This window comes from Vulpes vulpes, chromosome 10 (genome assembly GCF_048418805.1).
Source record: "Vulpes vulpes isolate BD-2025 chromosome 10, VulVul3, whole genome shotgun sequence".
NCBI lineage: Eukaryota > Metazoa > Chordata > Mammalia > Carnivora > Canidae > Vulpes > Vulpes vulpes.
Window position 1 is genome coordinate 52937516 of NC_132789.1, and position 17000 is coordinate 52954515.

Sequence of the window (17000 nt, forward strand, 5' to 3'; positions counted from 1 at the left end):
ATTTGCCCAGCTTGAGTCCAATCACCTGGGGTTAAGGGGTGAGAGACAAGTCAGATAAACATGGCTGCTGGGTCCCAAAGCCCCAACCTTGTAAGCAGACGTAAGAAAGGTCATTCTTCGAGAAGGCAATTGTTAAGCTGATGTGGCATCAAAAATATGGCTACCAGAGTATCCTCCAGTTGAGTTGGCACTCACATTTAGTAGGCACTCAATAAATATATGCTGAATCAATTAATATAAAAGTTAATGAGTTAAATAACAAAGGACTGAATAATCTTGCCACAGATTTTTTTGTAACATTGTTTTTATTGACACATAATGGACATACTATAAAATTCTCAATTTTAAGGTGTACAGTTCTGTGGTTTTTATTTAGTATTGGCACATATTTTATTTAGTTTGATTTCATGTTTCCTTTCATGAGACACATGATTGAGTCCTGTGTGGATATAGAGTCAGTATGATCCCCCATCTATAGTTTTTCTTACTCAGAAGGTAGTCTGAGGAAAGAGACCCCTCTCCCTTCTTTGGAGGATGCTCAAGGGCAGGAACTGGTAAGGCTACAGGTGGCCCTGGCCAAAGTAAAGCCGGTAAATGCCAAAAAACCTCTCAACAATGGAGGCTGGCATTTTAGAGCATGGAAAGGACTAGAAAGAGAGTTCTTATTCCTTATACCTTCTGTCGGAAGACTAATGACCCCTCAAAGAAACCTGTGTCTTAATCTCTGGAACCTGTGACTATGTTATATTATATAGTAAAGGGGAATTAAGCTTGTTAATCACCTGATTATTAGGTGGGCCTGATATAATCAGAAGGGTCCTTAAAAGTGGAAGATGGAGGCAGAAGAGGAATTAGAGGCAGAGAAAGGGATGTAATAATAGAAGCAGAGGTTAGGGTAATTTGATGCAAGGGCTTAATCCCTCTTTGATGGCTCTGAAGGAAGAAGGGAGCTATAAATCAAGGAATGAGGGCAGCTGGAAAAGGTAAGGAAATGGATTATCTTCTAGACCTTCCAGAAGGAACACAGCCCTGCCAATAACCTTCATTTTAGGCCAGTGAGACCCATTTTGAACTTCTGGCCTCTAGAACGATAACACAACAAATCTGTATTGTTTGAAGCTGATAATTTTGTGGTGATTATAAAAGCAGTAGGAAACTAATATACCTTCCTAGCTAATTCCTAACAGGGGTAACAGGAAGATCCACTTTTAGATTTTTGTTTCTTTTTATCCCTTTAAATTGTTCTCTATCTTCTCTAAGATCTTCTAAACTTTGTCTTCATGAGTCCCATTTTTCCCTTCAGGCAGAGGTCCCTTTGGGGATGTTGCTGAATCTTTAAGTGCAAGAACATGTCTACCCAAGTCCATTTGTCCTCCCAAGGCCTGTTCCAAATGCCACCTTCTGCTTGAAACCATCATCATTTTCCCCAATGGATAATCCTTCTTCCTCTCCATTCCTGCAGCACACTCCTCACTGGGACACTTGTCACACTGTCTTTTTTTTTTTTTTTTTAATTAATTTTTATTGGTGTTCAATTTACCAACATACAGAAAAACACCCAGTGCTCATCCCGTCAAGTGTCCACCTCAGTGCCCGTCACCCATTCCCCTCCAACACCCGCCCTCCTCCCCCCTTCCACCACCCCTAGTTCGTTTCCCCGAGTTAGGAGTCTTTATGTTCTGTCTCCCTTCCTGATATTTCCCAACATTTCTTCTCCCTTCCTTTATATTCCCTTTCACTATTATTTATATTCCCCAAATGAATGAGAACATACACTGCTTGTCCTTCTCCGATTGACTTATTTCACTCAGCATAATACCCTCCAGTTCCATCCACGTTGAAGCAAATGGTGGGTATTTGTCGTTTCTAATCGCTGAGTAATATTCCATTGTATACATAAACCACATCTTCTTTATCCATTCATCTTTCGATGGACACCGAGGCTCCTTCCACAGTTTGGCTATTGTGGCCATTGCTGATAGAAACATCGGGGTGCAGGTGTCCCGACGTTTCGTTGCATCTGAATCTTTGGGGTAAATCCCCAACAGTGCAATTGCTGGGTCGTAGGGCAGGTCTATTTTTAACTCTTTGAGGAACCTCCACACAGTTTTCCAGAGTGGCTGCACCAGTTCACATTCCCACCAACAGTGTAAGAGGGTTCCCTTTTCTCCGCATCCTCTCCAACATTTGTTGTTTCCTGCCTTGTTAATTTTCCCCATTCTCACTGGTGTGAGGTGGTATCTCATTGTGGTTTTGATTTGTATTTCCCTGATGGCAAGTGATGCAGAGCATTTTCTCATGTGCATGTTGGCCATGTCCATGTCTTCCTCTGTGAGATTTCTGTTCATGTCTTTTGCCCATTTCATGATTGGATTGTTTGTTTCTTTGGTGTTGAGTTTAATAAGTTCTTTATAGATTTTGGAAACTAGCCCTTTATCTGATATGTCGTTTGCAAATATCCTCTCCCATTCTGTAGGTTGTCTTTTAGTTTTTTTGACTGTATCCTTTGCTGTGCAAAAGCTTCTTATCTTGATGAAGTCCCAATAGTTCATTTTTGCTTTTGTTTCTTTTGCCTTTGTGGATGTATCTTGCAAGAAGTTACTGTGGCCGAGTTCAAAAAGGGTGTTGCCTGTGTTCTCCTCTAGGATTTTGATGGACTCTTGTCTCACATTTAGATCTCTCATCCATTTTGAGTTTATCTTTGTGTATGGTGAAAGAGAGTGGTCCAGTTTCATTCTTCTGCATGTGGATGTCCAATTTTCCCAACACCATTTATTGAAGAGACTGTCTTTCTTCCAATGGATAGTCTTTCCTCCTTTATCGAATATTAGATGACCATACATTTCAGGGTCCACTTCTGGGTTCTCTATTCTGTTCCATTGATCTATGTGTCTATTTTTGTGCCAGTACCACACTGTCTTGATGATCACAGCTTTGTAGTACAACCTGAAATCTGGCATTGTGATGCCCCCAGCTATGGTTTTCTTTTTTAAAATTCCCCTGGCTATTCGGGGTCTTTTCTGGTTCCACACAAATCTTAAAATAATTTGTTCTAACTCTCTGAAGAAAGTCCATGGTATTTTGATAGGGATTGCATTAAACGTGTAAATTGCCCTGGGTAACATTGACATTTTCACAATATTAATTCTGCCAATCCATGAGCATGGAATATTTTTCCATCTCTTTGTGTCTTCCTCAATTTCTTTCAGAAGTGTTCTATAGTTTTTAGGGTATAGATCCTTCACCTCCTTGGTAAGGTTTATTCCTAGGTATCTTATGCTTTTGGGTGCAATTGTAAATGGGATTGACTCCTTAATTTCTCTTTCTTCAGTCTCATTGTTAGTGTATAGAAATGCCATTGATTTCTGGGCATTGATTTTGTATCCTGCCACGCTACCAAATTGCTGTATGAGTTCTAGCAATCTTGGGGTGGAGGCTTTTGGGTTTTCTATGTAGAGTATCATGTCATCGGCGAAGAGGGAGAGTTTGACTTCTTCTTTGCCAATTTGAATGCCTTTAATGTCTTTTTGTTGTCTGATTGCTGAGGCGAGGACTTCCAGAACTATGTTGAACAGCAGTGGTGAGAGTGGACATCCCTGTCTTGTTCCTGATCTTAGGGGAAAGGCTCCCAGTGCTTCCCCATTGAGAATGATATTTGCTGTGGGCTTTTCGTAAATGGCTTTTAAGATGTCGAGGAAAGTTCCCTCTATCCCAACACTCTGAAGTGTTTTGATCAGGAATGGATGCTGTATTTTGTCAAATGCTTTCTCTGCATCCAATGAGAGGATCATATGGTTCTTGGTTTTTCTCTTGCTGATATGATGAATCACATTGATGGTTTTACGAGTGTTGAACCAGCCTTGTGTCCCAGGGATAAATCCTACTTGGTCATGGTGAATAATTTTCTTAATGTGTTGTTGGATCCTATTGGCTAGTATCTTGTTGAGAATTTTTGCATCCATGTTCATCAGGGATATTGGTCTGTAATTCTCCTTTTTGGTGGGGTCTTTGTCTGGTTTCGGAATTAAGGTGATGCTGGCCTCATAGAATGAATTTGGCAGTACTCCATCTCTTTCTATCTTTCCAAACAGCTTTAGTAGAATAGGTATGATTTCTTCTTTAAACCTTTGATAGAATTCCCCTGGGAAGCCATCTGGCCCTGGAGTCTTGTGTCTCGGGAGGTTTTTGATGACTGCTCAATTTCCTCCCTGGTTATTGGCCTGTTCAGGTTTTCTATTTCTTCCTGCTCCAGTTTTGGTAGTTTGTGGCTTTCCAGGAATGCATCCATTTCTTCTAGATTTCCTAATTTATTGGCATACAGCTGTTCATAATATGTTTTTAGAATCGTTTGTATTTCCTTGGTGTTGGTAGTGATCTCTCCTTTCTCATTCATGATTTTATTAATTTGAGTCTTCTCTCTCTTCTTTTTAATAAGGTTCGCTAATGGTTTATCTATCTTATTAATTCTTTCAAAGAACCAACTCCTGGTTCTGTTGATCTGTTCCACAGTTCTTTTGGTCTCGATATCATTTAGTTCTGCTCGAATTTTAATTAACTGTCTTCTTCTGCTGGGGGTGGGGTCCATTTGTTGCTTTTTCTCTAGTTCCTTTATGTGTAAGGTGAGCTTTTGAATTTGAGTTCTTTCCAGTTTTTGAATGGATGCTTGTCACACTGTCTTCTATATTCAGGATTTTGTCTCAACTCCTCTAGGAGCTTGCATCTGTTTGTCCTTCGCTTTTTTAAATTGCCAGCCTTTGTAATCAGGAAAGGGGATGTACTTTGTTCCCAGTTTGGGGAGAGAGCTCAGCAAGAGATAAAGAACAGAGATATGTTGTTTCCCTAGGACTCTAATCTCAGCTCCTTGTTCCTGCTAGCAGATGATGTCAGCCACCAGAAAAAGGCAACAATAAATCCAGTGCTGAAGGCCAGCCAATGGCTGCTTTACTCACTGTACTGGTTATCTCCTGTACCCAGCTCATATCCTCTAGGCCCTTCTTTGACACCATCATTGCTGGGGAACCAACTTTACACACATTTCATGTGACAGCACCTCATCTCAGCTCCTCTATATATCTCACTTTCTGTCTTAGGGCTTCTGTAAGAACCACCTGGTATTCTTGCTGGTGCTCCTAGGAAGTGTGAGGGCTTAACACGTCATGAGACAACCCTTGACCAAAAAGAGATGGGAGTTGAAGGATAAATGCTCTTTCCTTATGACCTATGGGGAGACAATAAAGGTGGTTTTCCACAGCTTCTCAGAAGGTTTCAATAAGATCAAACCCCAGTTTCCATAACTGTGATCAACTCAAGCATACACTTTTTTTTTTTTTTTTTTGTAAGGGAGAGAGTGAGGTTTTGAGGGCAAGGGGGCAGAGGCAGAGGTAGAGGTAGAGGGAGAATCTTAACCCTAAGATGCCTACCTTGTGTCTGAGGCTGTACTTGTATCACATGACTGGACTGACCAATATTAAACAGCCTGAGGCCAATTTGAGTGTCAGCCTTGTAGGTCTGACCCAAATACAGAAACTGTAGGAATCACTTATCTTCATCTATCCTTTCACCCAGATGTAGCAGCCTTTGAGTTCCCTATTCTTTTTTTTTTTTTTTTTTTGAGTTCCCTATTCTGAACATATTTTTGGACTAAATGCTAAGTCATCAATGATTTCAACAAAGGTATGAAGAGGCCTAGGCTATATCTTACTCATTTTGGTATCTTTTGTAGTTTATTACATGTATCAGGTGCTCAATCTGAGCAAGCTGAAGTACCACACCTATTACATAACTCCTCTCAGTGTTTCTAGATAAATCGTGGCTCTTTTTGCCTGCTCCTGCCTGACACGTACTGTATAGTAAAATGATAGTAATATTTATTGAGCACTTAGTATATTCCAGATAGTAAGTGCCTTATGTACACTATCCCAGTTATTATTAACAGCCTTCCTGTATAATAGGTCTTCTTATTATCTTCATTTACAGGTGTGAAAATTGAGGCTCTGAGAGGTTAAGTCATTGCCTAAAGTTGTATAGTATGTAAGTAAATAGTGGAGCCAGAATCTGAATTCAGCATTTCTGACCCCAGAGCTCTCTTAGTCACAATGATCTCCTGGTAAGCAAACATGGACTATTGTATAAGGACAGACATGTAGATCAATGGGATAGAATTGAGAGTCCAGAAATAAATCCATATACCTATGGTCCACTGATTTTTAAGAATGCCAAGACTATTCAATGGGGGAAAAGATAGTCTTTTCAACAAATGATGCTGGGACAATTGAATATCAATATACAAAGTAATTAAATTAGACCCCTAACTATCACCATGTAAAAAGATTAACTCAAAATGGATCGAAGACCTAACTATAAGAACTAAAACTATAAAACTCTTAGAAGAAAACATAAACATAAGTCATATCGATGTTAGATAAGGCAATGACTTATTAGCTATGACACCAAAAGCCCAAGCAACAAAAGAAAGGAAGAGAAGTTTATTTTTTTTATTTTTTAATATTTTATTTATTTATGATAGACATAGAGGCAAAGACACAGGCAGAGGGAGAGACAGGCTCCATGCCAGGAGCCCGACGTGGGACTCGATCCCGGGGCCCCAGGATCGTGCCCTGGGCCAAAGACAGGCGCCAAACCGCTGAGCTACCCAGGGATCCCTGGAAGAGAAGTTTAATTTATCAAAATTAAGATCTTAAAAAAATAAAAATAAAAACAGAATTAAAATCTTTTGTGGTTCAAATGACATTACCAAAAAAGTGAAAAGACAAGCCACTGAATAGAGAAAATACTTTTAAATAATATATCTGGGGATCCCTAGGTGGCGCAGTGGATTAGCGCCTGCCTTTGGCCCAGGGCGCGATCCTGGAGACCCGGAATCAAATCCTACGTCGGGCTCCCGGTGCATGGAGCCTGCTTCTCCCTCTGCCTGTGTCTCTGCCTCTCTCTCTCTCTCTCTCTGTGACTATCATAAATTAAAAAAAAAAAAAAAAAGAGAGGAAAATAAATAAATAATATATCTGTTAAGGATGTAATATTTAGAATAAAGAACTCTTTTAAGTCAACAACAAAAAGAAAAGACTTGAATTTTTTTTAAAAAAAGATTTTATATAAAATATTTTATTTATTTATTCATGAGAGACACAGAGAGAGGCAGAGACACAGGCAGAGGGAGAAGTGGGCCCCATGCAGGGAGCCCTACACGGGACTTGACCCTGGGGCTCCAGGATCATGCCCTGGGCTGAAGGCAGTGCTAAACTGCTGAGCCACCTGGGCTGCCTGTAACTGAATTTTTTTTTACAAGGGCAAAGGATGTAAATAGACATTTCTCCAAAGATACATAATATCATTAGTCATTAGGGAACTGCAAATTAAAATCATAGTGGGATACCACTTTGTACCCACAAAGATGGTTATAATAATATTTTTAAGTGGAAAATAACAAGTGTAGGTGAAGGTGTGGAGAAACCAGAATCTTCATACATTGCTGGTGAGAACATAAAATGTAGCAGCTGTGGAAAACAGTTTGGAAGTACCGCAAAAAAGTTAGAGTTGCCATATGACCCAGCAATTCCACTCACATGTATGTACTCAAGAGAAATGAAAACTTATATTCACACAAAAACTTGTATGTGAATATTCATAGCAGTATTATTCACAGCAGTCAAAAAGTGGAAACAACCCAAATGTCTCTCAACTGATGAGTAGATAAACAAAATTTGATATTATTAATACAATAGAATATTCTTCAGCCATTAAAAGAAACGAAGTACTGGAGTGCCTGAGTTGCTCAGTCAGTTACACATTTGACTTAGTTTTGACTCAAGTCATGATCTCATGGGTTGTGAGATTGAGCCCCATGAGGGGCTCCATGCTCAGTGGGGAGTCCACCTGAAGATTCTCTCCCTCTGCTCCTCCCCCTACTCATGCCCTCTCCCTCTCTCTCTAAAATAAATACAATAAATAAATAAATAAATCTTAATAAAAATAAATGAAGTACTGATACATGCTACAACTTGGATGAACTTTGAGAACATTATGCTAACTGAAAAAAGCCAGACAGAAAGGTCACATGTTATATAATTATGTTTATATGAAATTTCCAGCTTAGGCAAATCCATAGAGACAGAAAGTAGGTTATTGTTTGCCTCTGGATTGAAGGGGAGTCTCGGTCCCTTTCAGAAGAACCATATAGAATTGTCACAAGTATATAATATGAATTTTCCTCCTGAGCCCTTTCTAAAGATAACCTGATATCATTTACTAGAGTGACAGCACAGGAGAAAAGGAAATACTCAGAACTTTGACAGATGATTAGATAATACCTTTGAATTGATGTTAATTCCTGGGAGCCCAAAATGCCATTGTAAGCCACTAAAGTATGGGACCAATTGGTCCATGGATCCACCCTGTAGTTATTTCTCTAGTTCCTGAAGGAATAATTGTAATAGACATACTTGACCAGAGGCAAAATCACTACATGGGCTCTGTAATCCATGGGACAAGGTCATTATAGTAGAAATAGCTATGTGGAAGCCCCTGGAAATTCTTCCTACCAAGATAGTAAACAAGAAGCAATGGTACATTTCTGAGGGGAAATGCAGAGATTAATGGAACATCAAATACTAGAAACATGCAAGAATGGTGATATTTAGCATTTAATTCACTTGTTTGGCCTAGGCAAAAGTAGAATAGATATTGGAGAATGACTGTAGATTTCAATAAACTTAATTAGGGTGTGACTTCAATTGCAGCTCCTATTATTTTTTAAAAAGATTTTATTTATTTGAGAGAAAGCACAAGCAGGGGAGTGGGAGAGTGAGAAGCAGGCTCCCCAGTGAGCAGGGAGCCCGACATGGGGCTCAATCCCAGGACCCTGGGATCATGCCCTGAGCCAAAGGCAGATGCTTAACTGACTAAACCACCCAGGTGCCCCTGCAGCATCTATTGTAAAAGAATTTCTTTACTGGAACAAATCACAAGCCCCTAGTACTTGTTACATGACTAATTCTTTCTTCTCTACACCAGGTTGTAAGAACAACCATAAGTGGTTTACTTTTTTCTTTAAGATTTTATTTTTAAGTAATCTCTCAATTCAGCATGGGGCTTGAAGTCATGACCTTGAGATCAAGAGTCACATGCTCCACTGAGCCAGCCAGGTGTTCCTAAGTGGCTTACTTTCACCTGGCAATGTCAACAGTACACATTTATTTATTTATTTTAAAAGATTTTATTTATTTATGATAGACATAGAGAGAGGCAGAGACACAGGCAGAGGGAGAGGGAGAAGCAGGCTTCATGCCGGGAGCCCGTTGTGGGACTCGATCCCGGGACTCCAGGATCGTGCCCTGGGCCAAAGGCAGGCGCTAAACCGCTGAGCCACCCAGGGATCCCCAACAGTACACATTTATTGTCTGTCTCAGTGCTACATCAGTTTTCAATTTCTGCCATATTTTAGTTAGCAGATATCTTGATTGTTTTGATAGTCCACAAAATATCACACTTGTCCATTACGCTGAAGATATTATGCTGCTTGTATCTGATAATTGGAAACTAGTGTTTAATTTGGAAGCCTTATAAGATATATAGAAACATGAAGTGTAAGAAAAACCATAGAGTCTGTATCTCAATGAAGTTTCTGGGAATCCAGTAGACTGGATGGAGCATGTTGAGATATCCTTTCCAAGGTGACAGAAAGGTTGATGCATAGCCTACTATGACAGAAGAATCACAATGATTGGTAGGCCTTTTTAGATTTTGGAGGTAATATACACCATATTTTGAATTGGAATCATCTAAGGAATAACCCATAAGGCTGCCATTTTAAAATGGGGAACAGGGCAAGAAAAGACTCTGCAACATGTCCAGGCTGTAGAGTAAGATGTTCTTCTATTTGGTCTCTTCTATTTGGTTCTATCATTCTTATCCAATGATACTCGAGGGTCTCCGGCAAATAAGGATGGTGAATAAAACATTAGGTAAGCACTAGTAGGAGAAATATAATATAGACCTCTAGGATTTTAGAGCAAATCTATGACCTTTCATCATTTACCCCAGTGCTTGTTTAATGAACTCATGGATAATGTGGTTATGATGGTAGAGATGAAATACCTTTGTGGGCTCAAAAACATGGACTTCCCCTTAAGGAAGCTGACTTAACTATTGTGACTTTTGAGTACCTAATCTGCTAACATGATGTCAACACTAAGTCCCCAGTATGGCAGCATTCCATAGGGGGAAAAGCCAATTACCTGATGGCAGGCTGAATACATCATATCTCATCCATCCTGGAAAGGTCATAAATTCATCCTCAAGGGAAAGAATATATTATGATATGGATTTTCCAACCCTGCTGGTAATGTTTTATCAGCTCCACTGTCTGTAAACTTTCTTGAGAATGCCTTATCCACTGTTATAGTATTCTGTCCATAAGTAGTACGCTCATGCCCCCAAAATCAGCTGGTCTTACTACATATGCCATTACCTAGAAGTAGCTAGCTCAATGAAAAGGTAGAATGGATTACTAAAGATTCAGTTTTGATATTATCTGGGAGAAAACACTCTGAAACAATGTGGTTCTGCAGTATATGTTTTGAATCAGAGATAATTATATAGTACTTTCCCCCCATAACCAGAATACATGGGTCTAGGAATCAATGGCTGCAAGTAAAATGCATATTTCACAAGTGAAATGCTCATTTCACTATTTTTTTAAAAAAAGATTTTGTTTGTTTATTTATTTATTTATTTAGTTAGTTAGTTATTTGAGAGAGAGCATTTGAGAGGGAGAAGGAGAAGCAGACTCCCCACCGAGCAGGGAGCCCAATGTGGGACTTGATCCTAGGACCATGGGATCATGACCTGAGTGGAAGGCAGACGCTTAACCAACTAGGCCATGCAGGAGCCCCTCATTTCATTCTTATACCCAATAACCTACGCACAGCATTTTTACTTTCCATGTTATTGACTTCTAGCTTTAATAGTTTGGAGGTGTTGTTCTCAAGTGAAAAATGCTTCTGCACAGGAGGGTTCTAGTTCCTCTGTGTGCTAGCACTGGCCATGGTGCCTCATGGAATAGTGGTGATGACTTGAGACTCCCTCAAGGCTAGAAGTGCTTATTGTTGGGACATCATCTTCTGTGCCAGAAGCTTGTGTGTGGAAAGTCTCCCAGACAGCAATGGGTACCAAACTGTTGTAGGTTGTTTCTCGGTTGGGTTTAAAGTTGATGCTGCTTATGGTTTGGGTTTATGACTTGGTGTTTTCCTTATTATGTTCCTTAATATGTAACTTTGTATTATTGGGGAAAATTGGGTCAGGAAATTGACTTTTTAAAAAATATTTTATTTATTTATTCATGAGAGACACAGACTGAGAGAGAGAGAGAGGCAGAGACACAGGCAGAGGGAGAAGCAGTCTCCATGCATGGAGCCTGATGTGGGACCTGATCCCGGGATTCCAGGATCACACCCTGGACCAAAGGTAGGCACCTAACCGCTGAGCCACCCAGGGATCCCCGGAAATTGTCTTTCTGCATTGTTCCATCATACCCTTAAGCTTGAACTTCCCCTACCCCCTCAAGTAGCAATACTCATGCTTCTGCCAAGTACTCAGATTTTCTGCTGCTCCTTTTGTTCACATTGTAACCGTTTAATAAACCAGCATAGGTAACCCAGTCTCCTAGGTCATCTGTCAATCTAGTTGCCCATGGACTTGTATGTGGGCCTGAGCCAGTACAATGTGGGTTATATCTGTTAATGTGATGTCATTTATACCTATAGATTGGTGAGGTCTAGGGAAATTCTGGTATAAAAATATTTCCAAACTGAAAGTTTTTCTGAGAGGCAAAACAAAAATAAAAACAAAAACAATCAAAACAAGACATTTGCCAATATTGGCACATGAAATATATATTTCCAATTTATATCTGAATGGTTATACGCCTTATGTATTAGTGCTGACTGCACACATCAAGAATCCTTCATGGCTATGGACATGATATTCTTGCATTTCCTAGCATTTTCTGCCCAGAAGTTCTCTGCTCCCTTATTAAAAAGAGTTGCCCATTAAAATCCTCAGGAGAATAATTGTTGCAAAAAGTATTAGTGGCATTAACTTTAGAAACATTGTCAAAAGAGCAGAGGGGTAGTTCCTGAATTAACTGCAAGCCATACTTTTGTAGATTACACTGATATCTCTAAATAAAACATTTTGAATGTTTGCATATCTGCTGATAAGTGAACATTTTGGATCTATTGCGTGTATCAAGCAACAGTTTGATTTTTGCCATCTTTGTGGGTACAGCACTGTTAGCCTAACTGAATTTTTTTGTGCATTTTGCTGATATTTTACATAAGTAAATGGAAAATGAAAAGGTGAAATTGCTGGTAGTGGTGATCAAATGTGTATGTCTTATAAACATATTGCAGTTGAGATAAAATGGCTACCATCTGTTTCACCTGAAAGTGCTCTTTATTCTCACTTGAATGCCCATTAGTGTTAACTCAGTTCATTTTGTGTTGATTTCAAAGGGAAAAAAATTAAAGAATAGTTTAAAAATGCTGGAAATATATAATCAGAGATATAGAGATGATATGCATTTATATATATTTATACATACACATAAATATATATTTACATATATATTTGCTTATTAAAGATAGATCTGATCTCTTTCCCTTCCTTGATAAAGTTAAATTTTCATACATTTAGCTTTTATACAAGATTTTATGAACAAATCATCTATGAAAAAAGGGTATTTACTGCTTATACATTTTTCTGGGATGCCAATGATCAAAACTGATAAAGAACCTTAAGGTAGGGATCCCTGGGTGGCACAGCAGTTTGGCGCCTGCCTTTGGCCCAGGGCGCGATCCTGGGGACCCAGGATCGAATCCCATGTCGGGCTCCAGGTGCATGGAGCCTGCTTCTCCATCTGCCTATATCTCTGCCTCTCTCTCTCTCTCTCTCTCTCTCTCTGTGACTATCATAAATAAAATTTTTTTTAAAAAAGAACTTTGAGGTATTTGGAACAGCAGAATTTTTTCAGATTCTAAAAGGACCACAATAAGGACGCCTGGGGTGGCTCAGTGGTTGAGCATCTGCCTTTGGCTCAGGGTGTGATCCCAGGGGTCTGGGATCAAGTCCTGCATCGAGCTCCTTGCAGGAAGCCTGCTTCTTCCTCTGCCTGTGTCTCTGCCTCTCTTTCTGTGGTAATCATTTCACAATATACATAAATCAAACCATCATGCTGTATGCCCTAAACATACACGGTGATGTATATCAATTATTTTTCAGTGAAACTGGAAAAAATGTATAGTTAATAAAATTGCATGACAGGGCTCAACGACAATAGTAACAATAGTAGTAGTAGTAGTAATGGTAGTAACTTTTGTTTAAGCCCCTGCTGTGTTTCAGGCTCTATGCTTGCTATGTCACAAATCTTATCTTATTTGGTTCTTACAGTCATTAATTGAAGTAGTTAATATGCTGTCCCTCCATTTTATAATATAGCTTTGTAGAGTTCATAGAATTAAAATGACTTGTCCAGTATGTAGAGGCATTTGTTGATTCCAAAGTCCATGTAGTAATCACTACCTTGTATATTCTCCTGTTTTCTCAACAGTCAAGTTTGAATAAGCCTCTTTTAGAGTCAGATTTTGACTAGATAATAAAATCTGTGTAAGCAAAAAGGCAAGAATCTCTGTGTATTGTGGTATAAATAGATAAAACGTTTTCAGGAACAAGAAATGATAAACATATTGAGAATAGATATCTTTCACATTTATAATGTATTGAAAAGGGAACAACAAAACACCCAATACATTACAGGTTATTGATATGACATTTTGGAGAAGACTGAGGCTGGTGAAACATTTGCTTTGGTAACCTGTAACGGTCATAGGAATGTTCTGGGTGAATAGAACTAGTAGCATAATAAATAACTATCATGGTATCACTGCCATATTGCATTATCTGTTCCCCCCTTAAGACTGAATCTAAATGAATGTGTGCATTCCTTTCTCCAATTTGCTTCTTACTTCCAATGTGAAAGCAGCCCTTTTCTAAATAATCTAGAGAAGAGTGTTTAAGAAACTGAAAGCAGGGGGCTCAGCTCGTTAAGTGTCTGCCTTTGGCTCGGGTTATGATTCCAGGGTCCTGAGATCGAACCCCATTCTGGGCTCCCTACTCAGTGGAGAATCAGCTTCTCCCTCTCCCTCTGCCCCTCTCCTTGCTTGTGTGTTCTCTCTCTCTCAATCTCTCAAAAAATTAAATCTTAAAAAAAAAAAAGAAAGAAACCGAAAGCACTGTGTTAACCAATAGCTCCTCTTGCAGCTATTCCACTTGCAGAAGCAGAAATGCAAACTTAAAAATGTTGCCCAAATGACAATGTGCCAGAAAGGTCTTTAAAAAAATGTTGCGCAGACCACAGGGAAGCAGCTGGGTTTCTGACAAGCAGCATGCTCCATTCTGGAAATACATCAATTAAAGAACTTAATGAATATGAGGAAGGAAAGAAAAGCATGTTCCAATCTTGGCTAATCTTCAACTTGGAGCAACCAATAAAAATTTTAGAGACAAAGCAGAAAAAGCAGAAACTAGTGGCAATGGTAGCTTAGAATATAAGACCCATTAAGTACTGTTACTGGGTGTTATGCTATATGTTGGCAAATTGAACTCCAATTAAAAAAAAAAAAAAAGAATATAAGACCCTTTAGATTAAATCCAAGTACATTTTGGTCTATTTTTCCTGAAGATCTTTTCTGGAAATGAATGTCATTTATTTTTGAGAGTTGAAAAGACATAATTAATGTATTTATTCAGTCAGCAATCACATATCAGGTGTAGAACATAGTGATGCCTGAGTGAGATTTGAAGTTGTATATGCCATGAGGGGAATTGGGAGGAGTGTATGGGCAGTTCTGGGCAGAGGGAACAGTATATACTGAGGTACAGAGGAAAGGCATATTTGATGTTAAGGAAATCATATTCTCTGTGTACTGGGAAAAATTGCTCTTCAAAAAAAAATCATGGCTCATTTTCACTTTTAGGACAGGAATAGCATTCATGGCACAGATAGATAGTTCTTATTGTTGAGGAAAACAATGTATGAGTTTTGGGAGGGCCCAGAAATGCCTGGAGGAGAGGAGGACTGGGGATAACAGAACTGGTCTGCCAAAGAAAGCAAGAAATGAGAGGAATTTGGAGTTTTGGGACAACTAGGGGAATAGGCCTGGGCACCTCAGAGTAGAGCGGTGAGGAAAAGAAATGAAAAGATGGGAAGGCTAGGTCTAAGGAAGAACCATGAGCAAAGGAAGTCATTATGAGTTGGAGAACAGAAGAATCAGTGAGAAGGAAAACATGAGTCCTTCCCAAAGGATATACAAAACATTGGGAAGTCACAAACTTCTACATTCTGTGGACAATTTATTGAGTAATTTGTATTTGGATATTAAAGAGTAACTCTAGTAGACTGGGGGACTCAATATGATAGTTGAATTACATCTACTTTGCTAAATTGACATCATCTTTTATTTGTGAGTTTTGACTGCTTTTACTGCAAACAATACTTTGTTCTTAAGGTTCTGCAGCTTATTGGCTCCATTTTTAAAATATTTTAAATAATTTAAAAAGTTTAAGTTGGTCATTTTGTAATTTACATTTTGAATTTAAGATGTTTTAAAACATAATATACAAAATATAGTAATCTTGAACAAATAAAATTATACATAATACAAGTTTATGTTTCTAACTGAACAAAAAAGAATTTCAAATGTTTAAAATCTCCCCAAATGTCTAGTTAAAAAAACAAATTCTCTATTATTTAAATATTTCTTGGAAATTTACAAGTCTGATTTGTAGGCTGAATCAGTTCTTTGATTTAGAGGAAGGGCATTATCGACAAAGGATGAAATAAAATAGCTGTTACTGTGTCTCTGTTTCATTAGTCCTTTACAGTGATCCATCCAGGCTGTGTACTCTAGGGGCTATTAAAGTGTATTCTCCAGGTTCTTCATCTTATCCACAACTAGTCCAATCTATTCTGTTTGATTTGGACTCTCATGTCTCTGGGCCTGGATGCTTGGTTCTATGCTCAATGTCATGAAATGAGTTAGACAGAGGTTCAGAGCTTAGAAAAGAGGTCTAGGTTGGAGATAAAAATTTGAGTTGATGTATAGCTAGTTATTAAAGGTGTGGATGTGGATGGGATTGTGTAGGGGAAAACATTTGAGTGAGATGAGAAGTGCAATAAAAACATTTAGAGCCCAGGTCAAGGAAAATGAGCCAGCGAAGAAGAAAGAGTAGATGGTTGGTAGGAGAGCAACCAAGAGTGTGTTGCCACAGAAAGTATGAAAAAGTGTTTCAAGAAGGAGAGAATGATTGGCTGAGTCAGATACTGCTGAAAAATCTAATAAGTTGGCCACTGAAAAGTGTCCATTGGACTTGGCAATATGGAGGGAATTGATGACCGTGGTGAGAAAATTTTGATGAAGTAGTGAGGGTAGTAGCTGTTAAGAGGATATTATATCAAGGGAGGGATTTCCTAAAAAAAAAAAAAAAAAAAAAAGGGAGAGGTTTCCTATTCTATGTGGAAGGTCCTAACCCATGTTGGAGTGCTGAGCCCGTGTTTGAGTGGTAACAATCCAGTAAAATATGTATTAGTTAAGATAAAGCAGCTGCTATATAAACTATCCCAATTATTCATAATGACTCAAACATGATAGAAGTTTATGTCTTGATAGCTTAAAATCTAAAGCAGTTAGGTCTCCTTCAAACGGCACTTTAGGACCTAGATTTTCCTTCATCTTGTGGCTCACCCATTGTCAACAAGGCTTCTCTGGTTCCAAGCTTGTCTGCATCAAGCAACAAAAGGGAAAGAACATGGATGATATTTGTTGGATGTTTTTATGCATCTAGCCTAGAAGTAGCACATATCACTTCAGTACACCATACCTAAGTGCCAGGGAGGCTGGGAAATTTAGTCTAGTTATGTGCTCAGG

At 38.9% G+C, this 17000-nt stretch overlaps 1 long non-coding RNA gene across 1 annotated transcript in view; it reads right to left on the reverse strand.

Moving 5' to 3' along the window:
- Positions 1–6480: 6480 nt before the first annotated feature.
- LOC140594203 (uncharacterized) overlaps positions 6481–17000 on the reverse strand; it is a 63835-nt gene continuing 53315 nt past the window's right edge. Inside the window, exon 3 of the long non-coding RNA XR_011994840.1 lies at positions 6481–6662. This is a non-coding gene — a long non-coding RNA (uncharacterized lncRNA). The remainder of the gene's footprint in view (positions 6663–17000) is intronic.